Raw genomic sequence first — 16150 nt, forward strand, 5'->3', positions numbered from 1 at the left:
CAGGAGGCTCTCCATCAGAGAGGATTACAATACGCGGGTAACCGTGGACGAGCGGCGTTGGCGACAGGTAAACGCAGGCTGCATGCCTCTGGTCAGACAGGCCGGCAAATATCAATTAGCCTCACTAATGAGAAATCTCACCGGGCGTCAATGTTAGTTACAGAAGTATGCGGCGCTTATCCTTTGTGCCATTGAGTAAAAAAGAAACGGACTTTCATTTTCTTGAATTAATGTAGAAAGAGGTCTAAATTTCTTTGCTCAATCAAATTTTGACCTGTTGAGAGTTCAGGAAATTTTATAGAATGAAAATTTTAAATTTATAGAACGATTTTTCTGAAACATTAACAGATTTAGTTGCATCTGAAAATAATTTTGAACCATCAAAATTATTATCTAGAACATTCATGTATAATGAACAATACTTCAAAAAACTTTAACATTTTAGCGACTAGCTTAAACGTCCTGCATAATTATTTTGATGGTAACAAAATTATTTTCAGGTCTGCAAATTTTAGATATTTCATTTTTTTAGATACTAAATTTTTAGATACTTCAGTAAAACTGTTTTTACACGTAATAATCGAAAGGCTTGAAGAAACGTTGATAGGATTGGAATCTTTAATTAAAATTTTGGACTAACGCGCGGCGGGATATTATATAAAAAATTAAGTATATCGAGAAAATAAAAGAAAAACGATCAATACTCGGAACGTAAAGGCTCAAAAAATTAGGAATAATTAGGAAATTAAATTTGTACATATTTGACAATTTGAGATCACTCGTCTTAGATTCTAGTATTTTTTAAAAATGATATACATATAAATGTTTAAGGTTAATTTTATTCAAGTTATGTAGGACAGACGTGTAGACAGCTGAAGTCAAAAATCACGGAGCATAGGAACCATATCCGATGGATATCACGTTTACCCGTAATGTTATAACGGAGCATCGGTTACAAAAAGGCCATGATTTCGATTGGGATAACGTTACAATATTGGACGAGAAACCACACTACAGGAAGAGATTGATTTCGGAGATGATATTTATCAGGAGACAGACGCACGGACTTAATTTGCAGACGCGGATTTGCAGAGGCTTCCCAAGGCCTACCTCCCGATTATAGACAAGCTATAAAAGGTCGAGTTGTTGCCGCGCCTAGTCAGTCAGTGTCGCTCGTACACAGTAATGAGTCTTTCTAGCGTGATTTTTGATTGCTTTCCAACTTTCATTTTCTTGGAATTGTTTAATGTTTTAATGTTAAATTTTCCCATTTGTAATCTCGAAAAATACTAGCTAAATCTAAAAGTGACTCACTGTGTCTGATATTGACTGGCCAACATATCAAGAACCGGTTTTTGAATTATTAATAGTAATGTTTGCGATATGGTGCTTTGTGATCACGGTGAACGTCCTTATTTTCGGGATAATTAATTATAATCTTAAAATTTTTTGATAAATTAGTGTTTTCCATATTATCTATTTCGATATTTCCAATATTTTCTTTCTTTTTTCTCTTTTCTTTTTCTTTCATTCTTATTTGAGTTTTCTGGTATTTATATTCTCGATATAGGGGAGCTCACCATGACAAGATAACTTTTATTCACAGTTTATATGTTAATTTGTGTTGTCTCTGAAGAAGGCTAAAAAATGAGCCGAAACATGTAAGCGCGTTTAGTAGAATAAAGAAGTTTTACGCTTTATGGGTATTATTTGCGCGACGTCTTCTGCGCCTGACTCCTGTTGCCCTTATTCTTTCCAATTTCTTTTAATTTTATTCGTTAATTGTCGAGACCTAAAGATAAAATGCGCAAGATAATCGCAAAAATACACTCCGCGAAGAAGGGAGCAGCTTCAAGCAGCGAATTATGTCGATGTTGAAGCGTAATCTCCGCTTTCGGATCGAATAGAAATTCATTTCAAGCCAAGATATACGTAGGGCCTTCCACAAAATCTATTGCGGGCAAGAAACTCCATCAGAGCCGCAGCAGCAACTTCTTCCATTCAAGAATAGTCGCGTGACACCGCGACAATGAGGCAAACGCGGTGCCGTTCTTTTGAGTCTGCTTGCCTGTGCACCCGGCATTGTTCTCCGACTTCGCATTGTGCTGTAAACTTTCAAGTGTAATAATAATAAGAAACGTGTATTAAAACGCACGACATTGCGCATAGAGAAAACGTGTAAAGCACGAAAGCGTGTTGGAAATATTTATCATTATTATAATCGGCGCAATTTATTAATTTTATTTAAAAGTCTCACATGTATTACTTTTCTAACTTATTAATATTAATACTATCTACGTCCAGATAGGAAAAGAAATATTAATTCTATGAAACAAGTATGAAATACCTCATATAACAAAATGTTATTTTTGTTTTTGAAATAGAGAAGATCCAGGATTTCTTTAATATCGCAATTGAAGAAAAATTTACAATATGTTCATTTTTATGAAAGTTATAAACAATCAAATTGGGTTGGGCATATCCAAGTGTGTCGTTCTCGTAGTGTGGCATTGAAGGGTTAAACTACAACTACGCTTACTTATTCACCAAATCATAAATTATTGATTTTCATAATTCAATGATGGCATTATTCCGATTACTTATAATTCTAATTTATATTATTTTTTAATTTGTATCCGAAGATTAATTCACAAGATATACTGGTCCGCTTTGGCGTTCAATTTATTTACAAACAGCTAATACTCAATAATAATGAAAGACACAACCTTACGACCGTTCATCTCCTATCGCGAATAGAGTTGCCCAGTCCTTGCATCGAGTACTTGGCCAAAGTGCTGTCGCTCGAGGCAAAGCCGTTCGATCAGTCGCCGAGCATTACTACTTAACTTGTTTCCCGAGCGGTTCCCAGCCAACTCGAGGTCCTGGTTTTCGAGTTTACTCCCGTCTCGGTTTTACCTTCCAACTAGGTGCGAATGGCTCTCTCGATTTTGACGCGCGATGCACCAAATTTACCGATAACTTCGACGACTTCAACGGAGAGCTTTCGTGAAAGGCAAGCTTCGTCATTGGACTCGTGTCTCGCGATACAATCAAACTTCGATTACCCCTCCAAGAAGCCGAGACTGTTCATGAACTTTGTACGTGTCGCTCCGGTCTTGGCAACCATCCTGACCTTGGACGACTTCAATATTTTAGTTCGTAAGAACGTATATACGTATATACTTTTCTGTCTGGTCGAAGCAGTTAAAATAGTGACCTCTCGCAAAGCAATTCCGAAATAACTATAAAATAAGAAGATGGATCGCAGCAGATTTTGCCACGTGATAAGAAATGAAATTTTACGAGCCATTGAATGATTCCACAATTTTTTTTATCTTCGTATATATTTCTTTTAAAACGATCTGACAAATAAATGGAATTAATTTGCAAAATTATAAAATATTAAGGTTAACAGAATGCGAAAAGATAACAATGAAATGAATTTTTTCAATTTATTAATTAAATTAAAAGAGTTATAAAAACAGCGGAAAGAAACATAGATATACCAGTACTAACAAAGAAGAAAAAGTAATTAATATAATAGCTTCTTAATTCTCAGAACTACATTTAACAATTTTCTATAGAAGCTGCAGTTTTCGCTTGAATTTAGCACGAATAACATACATTCTACACAGAAGGATGGTTGTGCTGAAATATTTAAAAAAATTTAGCTTAAAAACAATTTGTTAGGCCATCAAAATAATTATGTAGAACGCTGATTGTTGTAAACTGATTGCTAGAATGTTTTTTGCAGCATTGTTCATCATATTTGAGATTTCTACATAATTATTTTGATGGGTTTCAAGTTGAAACTTTCAACAAAATTTTCAGATCTTTATCTAGCATACTTCAGTAAAATAGATCTTTCCGTATAGCACATATTTTAAATATTTTATCATCAAGACTTGGCTTTATTAATTCTTTAAAGTACGTGATTGATTCTTAATGTTCATGGATTTACAAGATTTTAAAATGGAAATTGCAATGCTATTTCAATCCACCCCTTCCTTTTCCTTTCTCTGATTCTCTGTGAACTTTTGACGACATTCTCCGCGCAAATTCAACCCTCTCTCGCTTCTTCGCCTTTACTACGCTTTTTCTTCGAGTCGAAAGTTTAAAGAAGTTTGCTTATGCCGCAATCAAGAGAAAGAATAAGAAGGATCTGTCTTATTTATCTTTCCTCTCGGTGAAAAACTTGATAGCCTGGCTTGGCTTGGCTTGGCTTGGCTTGGCTTGGCTTGGCTTGGCTTGGCTTGGCTTGGCTTCGATATATAATCTCTCCTTGGCGAGTCGAGGAAGCGGAAAATGATAGGTAAATTTTAGACTTCGACTAAAAGAGAATAATACACTCTGCGTCAATAATGTCTCATTGATATGCATGCAAATTTTGCAAACCGTTTTCTTGAACGTTGACGGTATAACTATAATTAGTTCTAAATTAGTTTTAAAATTAATGGCGCATTTTATATCAATATTGAATAACATATTTCATTAATAAAATGATTTTATCTGTTACATTTTCGTAATGAACGGCCCGGATGTACCAAGCGTAGCTCGTGCAATCTAGTTCAGCTTATGTATACTCGACGTACCAAAGTTCGTAGATCACAGACAGAATGACGTCATTGACTATCTTCCCTTGAATAGGAATGCAATGTGGCAGAAACGAGATCGATATCGCGAGAGAACTTAGGACGTTGGTTCAACACATCTATCGTTTATATTACTCTTTGCGAGATTTACATTGAATCGTATTAAAAAAAATCTATCCGCAGATCGGTGTCGAAAGAGTGAGAAAGAGAAAGAAAGAGAGACGTAAATGCACTTAGCATCTTTGAATATCATTGTACGTAGCACTTTGCGCATGTAAGCTCGTGACAAGTATATACCAGTTGAAAAGCATGAGGGGACCTCTTTGATTCATCGAGAACCACTTCTGCAAATCCCCTTCCTCCTTTCTTTTTTCTTCTCTTTTATTTTGTTCCCCGTCTCATCTGTACGTCGACATCTCGTTGCTGACGTTCGCAAGTTCCCCCAACCTTCCTTCGCTTGGCTTCGTCTCCCCTTTTCATGACCGCAGTCAAAAGTTCGCAACAGCGCATTGTGACAGGAATTGACTGCGTTGCCAGAGAGTGAGAGACAACCTCTTTTTTGATCGGCATTCGCGTAAAACCGTATTGAGCGTTGATCGAACTCGCAGTCGATGAAAAATATATAAAGATATAAAAACATAAATAGACGGTACATTTATTTCGCTCATTGTTAACGTGAAACGTTTCGAACAAATATTTAATTGAAAGTACGCGTAAATTGTTTGGCGTATGTTTCTTCTTCAACAGCTATTATCATGTTTCACAATTTATTTTGTATAACTTCTGTGCATAAAGGGATAGAAAAGAGAGTGACATGCATACATCACAATATTACACACCGATATTTATATATTATAAAAAGTTAAAATTAAATGAACTGTATTGAATCGTGTAAAAAAATGTTACTCTTACTGCTAGCCTTAGCAGAAGAATTATTTTCATGATTTAATATTGCTGCAAAATAAAAGAGAGTAACAAGTTATAATTACTCATTACCGAATAGAAAAAGTAACAAGTTACCGTTACTATATAGTTACTGATTTTTAAAAGTAATTCGTTATAATTACTGTTATTTGAGAAAGTAACTTTTCATTACTTTTCCTTTACTTTTTTAAAATCGACGACCACCAATCACAACGGATGGGTGCCTGGGGGTTTTCTAGTCTCAAGCGCTATGAGTGGCTTGTGTCCAATCGAGTCATGTCTAATTGTGTGCAAAGTAACGATAAAAGTAACTGTAAAATTCGTTACCGTTACAAAAAAAATGTAATTATGTTACCGTTACAATTATCGAAAAAAAATCTAATGCAGTTACCAATAAAGTTACCAAAAAAAATAACTTGTAACTGTAATTTCGTTACAAGTAACGAGTTACTTCCATTCTCTGCCTTTATTGCTCAATGATGCTCGGTTATCTGTATGATGATAACTTACATAACTGATTTTAATCAACGCTTCCGTAATACATGCGTTATTCGGGCTCGTTAAATTATTGCGAAAGCGGATGGACGCTTCATCGAACGTGCCAGAAGAGAAGGAAGAGATTAAGCACAGCGTGACAAATTTGAATAAATTAGCACATATTTTGCACGCAACTGACTTTAATGTTTAAAAACATCGCGAAACGATCATTACGAAATGTTTGTTTTGGTATTTATTAATTATTTTGATATTAGTATTTCCAAAACAAACATAAAAAAATAAAAATATATATTTATTACTTCGAGATATCATAACTAATATAAAAAATATATATAATATTTTAATAAATATGCATATAAATCTAAGGTTCCAATCAAATTAAATTTTAACGAACAAATAAAGAACATGAGCTATTCACAGAGAAAAAAGATTTGCTATGAACGCAAAACGAATTGCAAAATGTGTTTGTCAAATTTTGTTGCTGTTTATAGCAAACAAATTTGCATATTTGATAAATATTTTGCATTTGTTGCAAATAATTTTTATAGCAACTACAAGAAAGAATGAATATTTGTCATACCTGCACATAATTTACGATCCCTATATTTTTCAAATAAATTTGCCGTAATGGCATAGGATTAGCGTTCGAAGCAAATTTTTTCTCTCTGTATTCTAACCTTGCTAGTTGTCTTTCGAGATGTATTAATATTTTTGTCAATATAATTGTAAATAAAAATACCTTTACAAATAACATACATTTAAGAGCGCCAATAAGCGCTCAAAGTTAGATGTTATGAATAAAATATATTTTCTTAATTTAAAAAATTTTTAATTATCTCAGATGTGACTGTGCGCCGAAACATTCGGGTATTAATCACAATCGATCTGAGACGCTAATAATATAAATACTTTACAAATAAGTTTAAATGTTTCAACCTTTACTGCGGTCTTCTTCAGTATGGTATATAATCATAATTTATATTTTACATAAATTATATTTTACATAAATTATGATTATATTCAGTTATTTCTTTGTGCATCTCGTGAAAATGTGTCTTGTTGTGATTTCGTAGAGCGGGAAAAGTGCTCACCTTTGATTAACGGTATTACTTGCGACAATCCGATTATTAGGAGCGGTATTAATCGCCGTTGGAATTGAAATCTAAGGGGGCGGAATGCTCGTGCACCACGCACCGGTGCATCGTCCGTACACCACGTTAATCCTCCTATGGAATTATCTACATACGACTGCTCGCCGATTATTCCCCGTAGACGAGCTGCCGGCTTGATTCGCGCGATATACTATTAAATAATCTGTAGGAGTAAATCGGTTTGCCTAATTAAAATATTTACTTTTAATTCGTGCGATCAGATTCTCGAAAAATACCGAATACGTTGGTGTTATCCTGCTAAGTCGATATTATTATATTTGAAACATTGCTCAACTACCTCGCAAATGCAATTGAATTAGCTAATTACAACTTAACAGATAATTCCAGTAGATAAAACGTATCGAAAAATTAAATGGAGAATTACTTCTTGTCTAACTTCATAAATATACATTGTACCATTTCATGGAATAAGTAATGCAATCAGTACAAGTATCAGGAAATTAACATATTTGCTGTCTCATGAAGTTAAACCGCTCGGCAAATCAATTTAAATAATGGCATTATTATTAGATCTACACGTTTCTGTGTACGTTACTATGCTATCACGTTCGTTTGCTTAACTCTCTGTTCTGGATAATATAACTATCGCTCGCGAATACTCGCGACAGGCTGATCGATATTCGTGCGTTACACAATCTGCATGTTAATTTTTAATACCATCCTTCTGGCAATATTCAGCGCTGCATATGCATATCGGTGATCTCGAAAGGAATAACTGTTTTACAGTATATCGCGCCGGCTGTGTAATTTTTCCGTTTCGTTACGCGTCGCTCGGGGAGGATCCTCTCAGTTGCGGATTAAACCCAGGCGCGCGCGTGTTATGGATTTTTAGACGCGATTGCGTGCTCGTGCGCGCTCTCGCCTCGCCTCGCCTCGCCTCGCATGAATTTTGCAATAAAAGCCGCGTCGGAGGCGCCCACTTATTTTCTCTTCCCAGCGCCACTCTCAACATATTCTCTCCCGGCTCTCCCTTTTCAACCCTTCTTTCCCTCCCTCCCTCCCCGTCCGTCCGGATCCAACCCCCTTGTCTACTCTCGTGGAATTTCCCTTCCGCATAGTTCCTCGGCACTTCTCACGTCAGCTGCGATCGCTCGTTCGTGAAATTCCACGGCGCTCGATATCGGTCTTTCTTTCCTTTTTTTTTCTTTTCGTTCTTACTTCCTTTCTCTCCACCTTCTCCACCTGTCTTCCGCTCTTTTCTTCCCCGTGCGCAATGGAGCTTAGAAATAATGCCCGCGTGCATGGGTTATAAAACCTTCCGGTCTTTCGTGTATTCCAAAATTCGCGTGGAGACTTTGCGCGAATATCTCGCGCGAATTTCCGCTTCTGCTATGTAAAATCTAATCTCTTTAACTCTTCAATCTTCTGTCTCACCCTCGTGAAATCGACGTCAGATTTTTGTATCCGGGAAGCGATGAGTTTTCTTTTTCCGAAATAACGAACGTTTCAGCTCTTGATTTACTAATTAATTTAACGGTAATTTAACCAGTATGAAAAAAAATCCATTTGAATACGCATAATTTTGACTGCATACGCATAACTTTGATCACTGAGTTTCCCGTAAAAATTCCAGACTCCGCAAACCTCACTAATTTACTTGGGAAAAATAACATTTTACGTTCCGCCGTGGCGCTTGAACTTCTCAATTATCTAGCGTACGTATCGCGCGCGTGCCGCGGGCGAGTTAAATCGCGATTATACGCGATTAGATCTGATTGCAGCGCTAATACGTCGCTCTAGATTACCCCGCGGAGACTTACGAAACTCGGTTGTATTTTAACCCGTTGAATCATTCATACGAGAGATCGTAGTTCAAGGGGTAATCGGATAAAAGTACAATTATCCATCCCACACAGTAACCACTGGACTGTCCATTGTTCCATTAATCGCTTAATTGGATATTTATGATGACGAAAAAACAGCGGAGGGCATAAATAATTCATCGGCCGAAAATTGGATACGCCACATCCATCCGATCTGCGAAATGCAAAAACGTTGATTACGAAATATTCAATCCTACCCGGATTTGTATATGGATTAGACGTGCGCTCGTATTCGTTTGCCGATTTAATACGGGATTTATAGGCGAATTGAAAATAACACGTATCGAGTCGTATCGGACGCGATAAAACGCGTGTTTCCGTACGACATGACGTGGAAAGCATACATTACGGTAATTTTACGGTGGATCAAAAGGGATAGTTCGGAGAAGGGAGAAGATTCTCTCGACTGAAGTTTCAAACTTATTTAATTACTTTGGCCGGACTGGAATCGACGTATCGCGAGATTTGCGAGCAATGAAGGGAATTAATTAAGAAACGTCGGCCGCTGTTTTACGGCCTCGTTCACGTCGCAGCCATCGTATGAATTTTTCTTAAACCACCTGGGTGCTCCACGTCAGACTTTTACTACTTGTGTATAAGTAGTTCACAGTGTTTGACTGTTACTACTTATGAGTGTCTTACGAGTGTCGGACTTTTACTACTTGGAAGCATCTTAAGACTCTGACTTTTATTTGCCCTCGCGTAAGTTTTATGGTATTCCAACGCGATTTATCGATCATTACATTTGCTTATATTATTACATTAAGACAAAATTGATGTTATGATTATGTTATGATTCAATGATAAATCGGTATCTTTGATTTTAGAAATTGATGAAACGTTTTATCACTGTTATTTAATCTTTTTACAGTTATTTTTTAATAGTAATAGATAATAATATATATAATACAATTTGATTAATAATAATAAATTGCAATTATATGATTGAAAACGTGTTAGAAGAAAAGGATGAAAACATGTTAAATGCTTGTAAAATGCTCAATATACGAGTATGTACATAGAATTTATTATCTAAATAATGATTAGAATCTACAATATAATTCATCAGTCTGAAATTGTTGAAATAACAAGTTAGTCATAAATGTCGTATTTCATGAATTAAAGAATATTTGAAGATCGGAAATGCTTGAAAAATTAAATAAACCATAAGATTTAGACTGACGAATAATTAATCAGAGATTTGTGAAACTGTGATTATTTGTCAAATAATGATCGATATCTTAAGAGTTGAAATATTATCACTATATTACATATAATTCTTTTATAAAATATTTCTTTTTTCTATTTTAATTAGCTATATCCCCGGCTATATCATTGTCTTTGCGATTTGCATTCTGCAGAACGTTTTTACATAAATACAGTAGACTTCAACACTGAAAAAAATATTGTTCGTAATATTAATGAATAACATTTATTAACTTGAAATTCATTGGTACAATGAACTTTTAATAGATATTATTAATATTACATTGAGTATTTTTTATTAACCCGTGCTAATACAATAATTGGATTCATTAATATAATAAATCACTGTTTATTAATATACTGCAGTTGAGTGTATTATAACTTAATGTAACATTTAAATAAATCAAAGGAAAAGTTCATTCTTCCAATGAACATGTTTATAGACTCAATAAACTTATTCATTAGACTTATGGAAGTGATTAAATACATTCAATATATCAAGGCATTATTTCATTAGTTAATAAAACTTGTACATTAGCTTAATAATCGACTTCGTTAATTACAACGAATAAAAATTATCACTAACAATAAAAGTATACGTATATTAACGAATTATTTGATTATATAATGAAAATGAACATTGGCTCAATAAAACAGTTATTGAGCAACGTAGCCACTTGATCAACTTAGGTATTGATTTTCATATTTTTTGCATCACGTCATGATGCTACTTACATTATGATCGTGGCCATCTTTCCGCTGTAGATGGTCGAGAGAGACACATCGCCTGCGTTTAAAGAGGACCTTTTCCGAACGATTATTGCTGTACTGTTTTTGGCATTAGCTTGTGTGAGTTATAATTCCTCTGCGCTTAGCGAGACAGATTACTGCTAAGTAGGCACTTCTTGCCCATCGATGAATGCGCAAGAGTTAATTGTCTCGTACTGTTCGTCGCGTGCTTTTTACGACTTGCGGTCAGATTAACGGAAGTGCTTCAAAAGCTCTTCCTCTTGAGATCTGCCAGGCCCTCGATGAAAATTGCTGTCGTCGACCGGATCGTCTCCCTTAGTCTTCCTGCATGTGTATCGTGTACACGTGCATGTGTGGCAGGTTAAAAGGGGTGTTCGGAAGGATTTTGACCTGCGTTCGCGATTCATCCTGACAACGACACAGGCCGACGCCGCGTCGTACCGGCGGCGTTGCATTCTTGGAGATGAAGTGAGGTCCGAGATCGAAGTAGACTGCGATAATGGATTTTGTTCGGCGGCTCTTGTGCTCGCGATTAATCTATCAGCCTCCGCGCATGGTGGAGTTCTTCTCCATTTGGTGTGGCCCTCAGCTCTCTGCCCTTGATCACGGCGAGTTTTCCAAATGGCGACAGCGAAGTAATTATAGCCTTCCCCTTTCTCTTTCTTTCTCGCATGACACGCGATCGAGATATCGTTCGTCGTGCTTTTCTATTACTACTCTTATCGTTTATTTGGTGTCCCATAGGACAACTTTATATTACGTAAATTAAAGAGTTAGGCCTGAGGAGAGACGAATAATTATAAAAGATCATCGCTTTCCTGATTTTTATCGTAGTAGAATTGCTAACAATAAGAAACATTTTACGTTTTTTTTTATGAAAGCATTTATACGTGTAAAATATTGTAAACGAATCGTTGAAAACAGAACGCAATAAACGCATAATTGTACACCCGCATAACAATTGTTTCCTTTTACACGAATGATGGTCACGATTTTTTTGAATCGATGAATAAGAGCACAGAAAATAAAATACGTACTCATTTATTTTAACGCTCTGACTCGTTGGTAGCTTTTTTAAAACGTTCAGAAACTGTGTAAATAGTAGAGATTGAAAAATTGAACTTCTGTTATTTTCCAGAAAGGAGATTATTTTTTTGTCTCTTTTATATGAGAGAGTTACAGGTTTTATTAATAAGTTCTCACATGTATTAAAAAACAACGTTGCATTGAACGATTACATTAAATTTTAGATGAGTTGGAATGATAATGATTTTTTTGAAACATTGTCCATATGTTATGTCTCTAAATATTTTTTTAATATCATTATGTGCAGATGTTTTATTTCGTCATTAATCATCAGTTTTCTGACAGTGTAAAACTTAGCAGGGCCCTACGCAAACTTAAAAGTTCACAATATAATCCCTTAACCTACATTTCGAGTAACTGTAAGGTTCGTAAAAAATTAATTACGAAGATACTTAGACATCGAATAAAAGTCGAATAAAAAGACGTAGAGTGGAGAAACTTTCGCGGTAAACGGCGTCACTAATGACAACGCTCGTCACTCGACGTGGTACACGAACGTAGACGACGAATCGATTTTACGTGTCAGATGACGTTTTCGCAATTCTGGAAATTTATGAGACTAGTATTTTTTCGTCATCGGCACATTCTGGCGAGGCAAAACCCGTCGTGCTATTAAGAAGTGGGAGTCTAACGCCGGTCAGCAATAAATGACAAAATCGGTATTCTAAATTATATCGATATAAGGCTTGCATACAGAAAAATACATACTGTATGTAAGTGATAAATACTTGTTTCAAATATATCAATAGTTCATGTATCTTCAAATTTATCTTACAATTAGTTTATCACAAGCATGAAATTTTTTTCAAATATATTTAAAATCCCTCCTAGTAAGTTTAATACTTCAATCAAGATTATTAAATTAATACAAATTCGATTTGCTTATTATAGAAAGTCGCTTCTTTGATCAATTTTATATTCTTTAAAAGAAAAGAAAATTTTTAATACATAATAATGAGCTGCTGTTTTAAAATTTTTAATAAATATATTTTAAGATTATTATCAAGAAAATATTCTTTCTTAAAGATACCGTTATTTAAAGGGAAGAAAATTAATTGAGTAATCACTTTTCTTAGCAATAGAATAATATTATTCTGTCTGTGTCTGAAACTTTATATTTGCGGAAAAGTATTGATCAATTTTGTATCTTAATAATTTGTTCCTTTATGTAGAAGAATCTTAAATAAAATGCTGTTAATGTTAATTACATACAAAAAGGATAATTTTGTTAGCTCAATTTTTAGATATAGAAATTTAGCTAGATATAGATCTGAAAATAATTTTGTTGGACCATCAAAATAATTATGTGGCAAACTCAAACTGATTGCTAGAATGTTTGCGGTAGTGCTCATCATGCTTAAAGGGATCTTAAAACGGAGCTCGAACTCCGACAAAGTCACTAGATGTTGCTGTTTTTTCAGCGCATTGACATGGCTTTATATACTACCACATTAATATCTCACGCAACCTATGATACATTCAGTCGCACATTCGTGTCAATTTTCGTATAACAAATTCGTCGCGATCTAAGACTAATTCTAAGAACTCGACGTTGTTTATTCGTGCAAATTACGTGTTTGTGGATCATTATTTCGTAAGTACAGGTCGCAAAACTTTCGTATCAAACAAATGTTGTCACGACTTGACGAGCTTGAGACCCCATGTTATACTAAGAAATAATAAAAAATATATCAATTTCGAAATTTTTGATCGTTCTCAGCATAAATTCCACCGCACAGACACGTATTAATGCGTATACTTTAATTTTGGAAAAGGATTTTCGAATTTGTGAAAGAGAAAAAAGTATTTGTTATACAAAAATTATATGATTTAGTCGGTAATACAGGCGGCTTTAGGATTCCCTTAAGAGTCCTCCGTAATTATTTGATTCAACAAAATTATTTTTAAATCAGTATCTAGCTAAATTTTTGAACATTAAGCGCGATTTAGGTTCTAAATTTTTAGATAATTCAGCGAAATCGTTCTTTCCATAACGTCTTAAAATAATATCTACGATACCGAAATGTATCAAAGAAGAGCTTTCTGGAATATTCTCTGTTCTTCAGTTTGTATTAATCCTATGATTTAATTCGAAAACTTGCGTAATTAGCAATCTTACTCGATATCCTGGTATAATGAGACATATTACTCTTTGAACGGCTTGCGCGAAAATAAATATAGTCCGGGCACTTAAATAGCTGCAAGTCAAAGATTCCTAAACCAAGATCATGCTCGTCGAAACTTCGTAGCATCGCGCTTCTCTCTCACGTCGCATTTCGCGAAATTAGTTCTCCTCCGCGGAAGTACGCCATTCTCATTAATTATGTAATCGCGTTTCGTTACGCTCACGCTTCTCTCATCCGCTCCCTCCTCTATCTTCCTTACACGACCTTGTTGAACTCGCGTTCTTATTCTTTGGACGTCGGCGACATCTTTCACAAGAAGTCAAATAGGCCACGGAAGTTTTTCGCTCTGCGGCGTCTTCGAGATAAAAGTGCCGGATTTTTCCCACCGATTTTTCCCAACCGCATCTGCATTTACACATTGAATTTCTCACAGCGGAAAAAAATACGCGCGCAGTCGAAAATGTTTTCTGGCAGTCGGCTTTTTTTTTAATAAATTTTCCCGTCAAATTTCCGGAAATCTGAACAATACGTCGAGGTTGGCATTTCGTGAAAATATGCATCCGCGAAAAAACACATTCTTCGGATATTGTTTTTGTAGTTCATCCATACACGAAATTAAGAAAAAATTTGAACGTGTTTACGGGATGATGTGCGATTAATTTCAGTTATTAACTTTGTTTCTTTAAATAATTATTTTTCTCTAGAAACGGCAATAAATTAATTTTTTCTTAAAGAAAGAAAGAGGAAAAGAAGGGGGACGGAGCAATCGACATAGAATATTCTCACAAGATTTACGGATATGTTTAAAATGAATCGTTTGTCCTCGCGCATAATAACGCTCTCTATATTACAGAGAGGCAACGTGGATATCATGGCTATTCAGGGGAAAACGAATTTTCGTAATATCGCTTTTACGCTCGTGAGTATTACAGCTCACAATGCCGGCATTATAAGATCTCATTCTCTTTTCTCTCCATCGCGATCGGAGTGGATCACCAAATAGAACGCGCTGACAGCACCACTTTTTTAATCACGGTTAAGTCCGAAAAAATTCAACTTCTTTTATCGCACTGGATTATAAATGGACTATTTTCTTTAGAAATATACGAATGATGACCGTTTTTTCTCGGTAAAAAAGCTTTGTCAGTCTTCACTCTTTTTAAATCATTTTGAAATTAAAAATGATAATTATTATATTTTATATGTGAAAGTATTACAGCTGCGCGAGTGTCATTTCCATAATTAATTTTCTGCATACTCTTCCAATCAAACGTAAAAGTAAAAATATGCTAATTTATGAGAAACTTAATATAACTACATCGAGATAGAAAAAATAAAGAAAATTTTCAAACTTTTTTATCTTTTAATTAGTCTAAGGCTCGTTTTCGCAATATATGATTACCTAAGATTAAAGATTATCAAGAGATTCATTAATGAAATTTATTCATGAATTTCTTTATAATCTTTAATCTTTAGATAATTATATATTGTGAAAATATGTCTGATATTTCTAAATATCTAACATTTTATGTGTGTTGGTTCAACACTCTTTGAACAAATAGATGATAAGGCACATACAAGTCAATCGATATTTAATTAGACGTCTCGCACGGCAGCTTGCCTGTTCTTCGCTCGTAACGCTTATTACTGTGTACCGCTACTCGCAGTTAAGGACGAATTAATTAAGCTTGCCGTTAGACGAGCATGCATGTACGTATGTGCGCGCATTTCAATCCGTTGTTGCCGCGTCGTTTTATACCCACCGCGCCAGTCGGAAACAACAATTCGCTATTGATTTAGCCGATAAATGGAATTAAATACTCACGCGTAGCTCTAAACCAAACGGGTGGGCAGGCTGGCGCGCTTTTGTGCTTAATCGCGTTGCTGCCGCTGCATTTCCGTTTCCTGCGGCAACAAACGCCGGTCGTTTTAGAGGCGCACTCGCGCTTTTCACCGACATTACGACTTAACAC

The 16150-nt window shown here is 35.3% G+C and overlaps 1 protein-coding gene across 4 annotated transcripts in view; it reads left to right on the forward strand.

Annotated features, from left to right (window-relative positions):
• Nucleotides 1-16150, forward strand: part of alpha-Man-IIb (alpha-Mannosidase class II b) — a 203620-nt gene that overhangs the window by 115814 nt on the left and 71656 nt on the right. The gene's annotated exons all lie outside the window — the stretch shown is intronic.

Source organism: Mycetomoellerius zeteki, unplaced genomic scaffold (assembly GCF_001594055.1).
Source record: "Mycetomoellerius zeteki isolate Tzet28-1 unplaced genomic scaffold, Tzet1.0 scaffold68, whole genome shotgun sequence".
NCBI lineage: Eukaryota > Metazoa > Arthropoda > Insecta > Hymenoptera > Formicidae > Mycetomoellerius > Mycetomoellerius zeteki.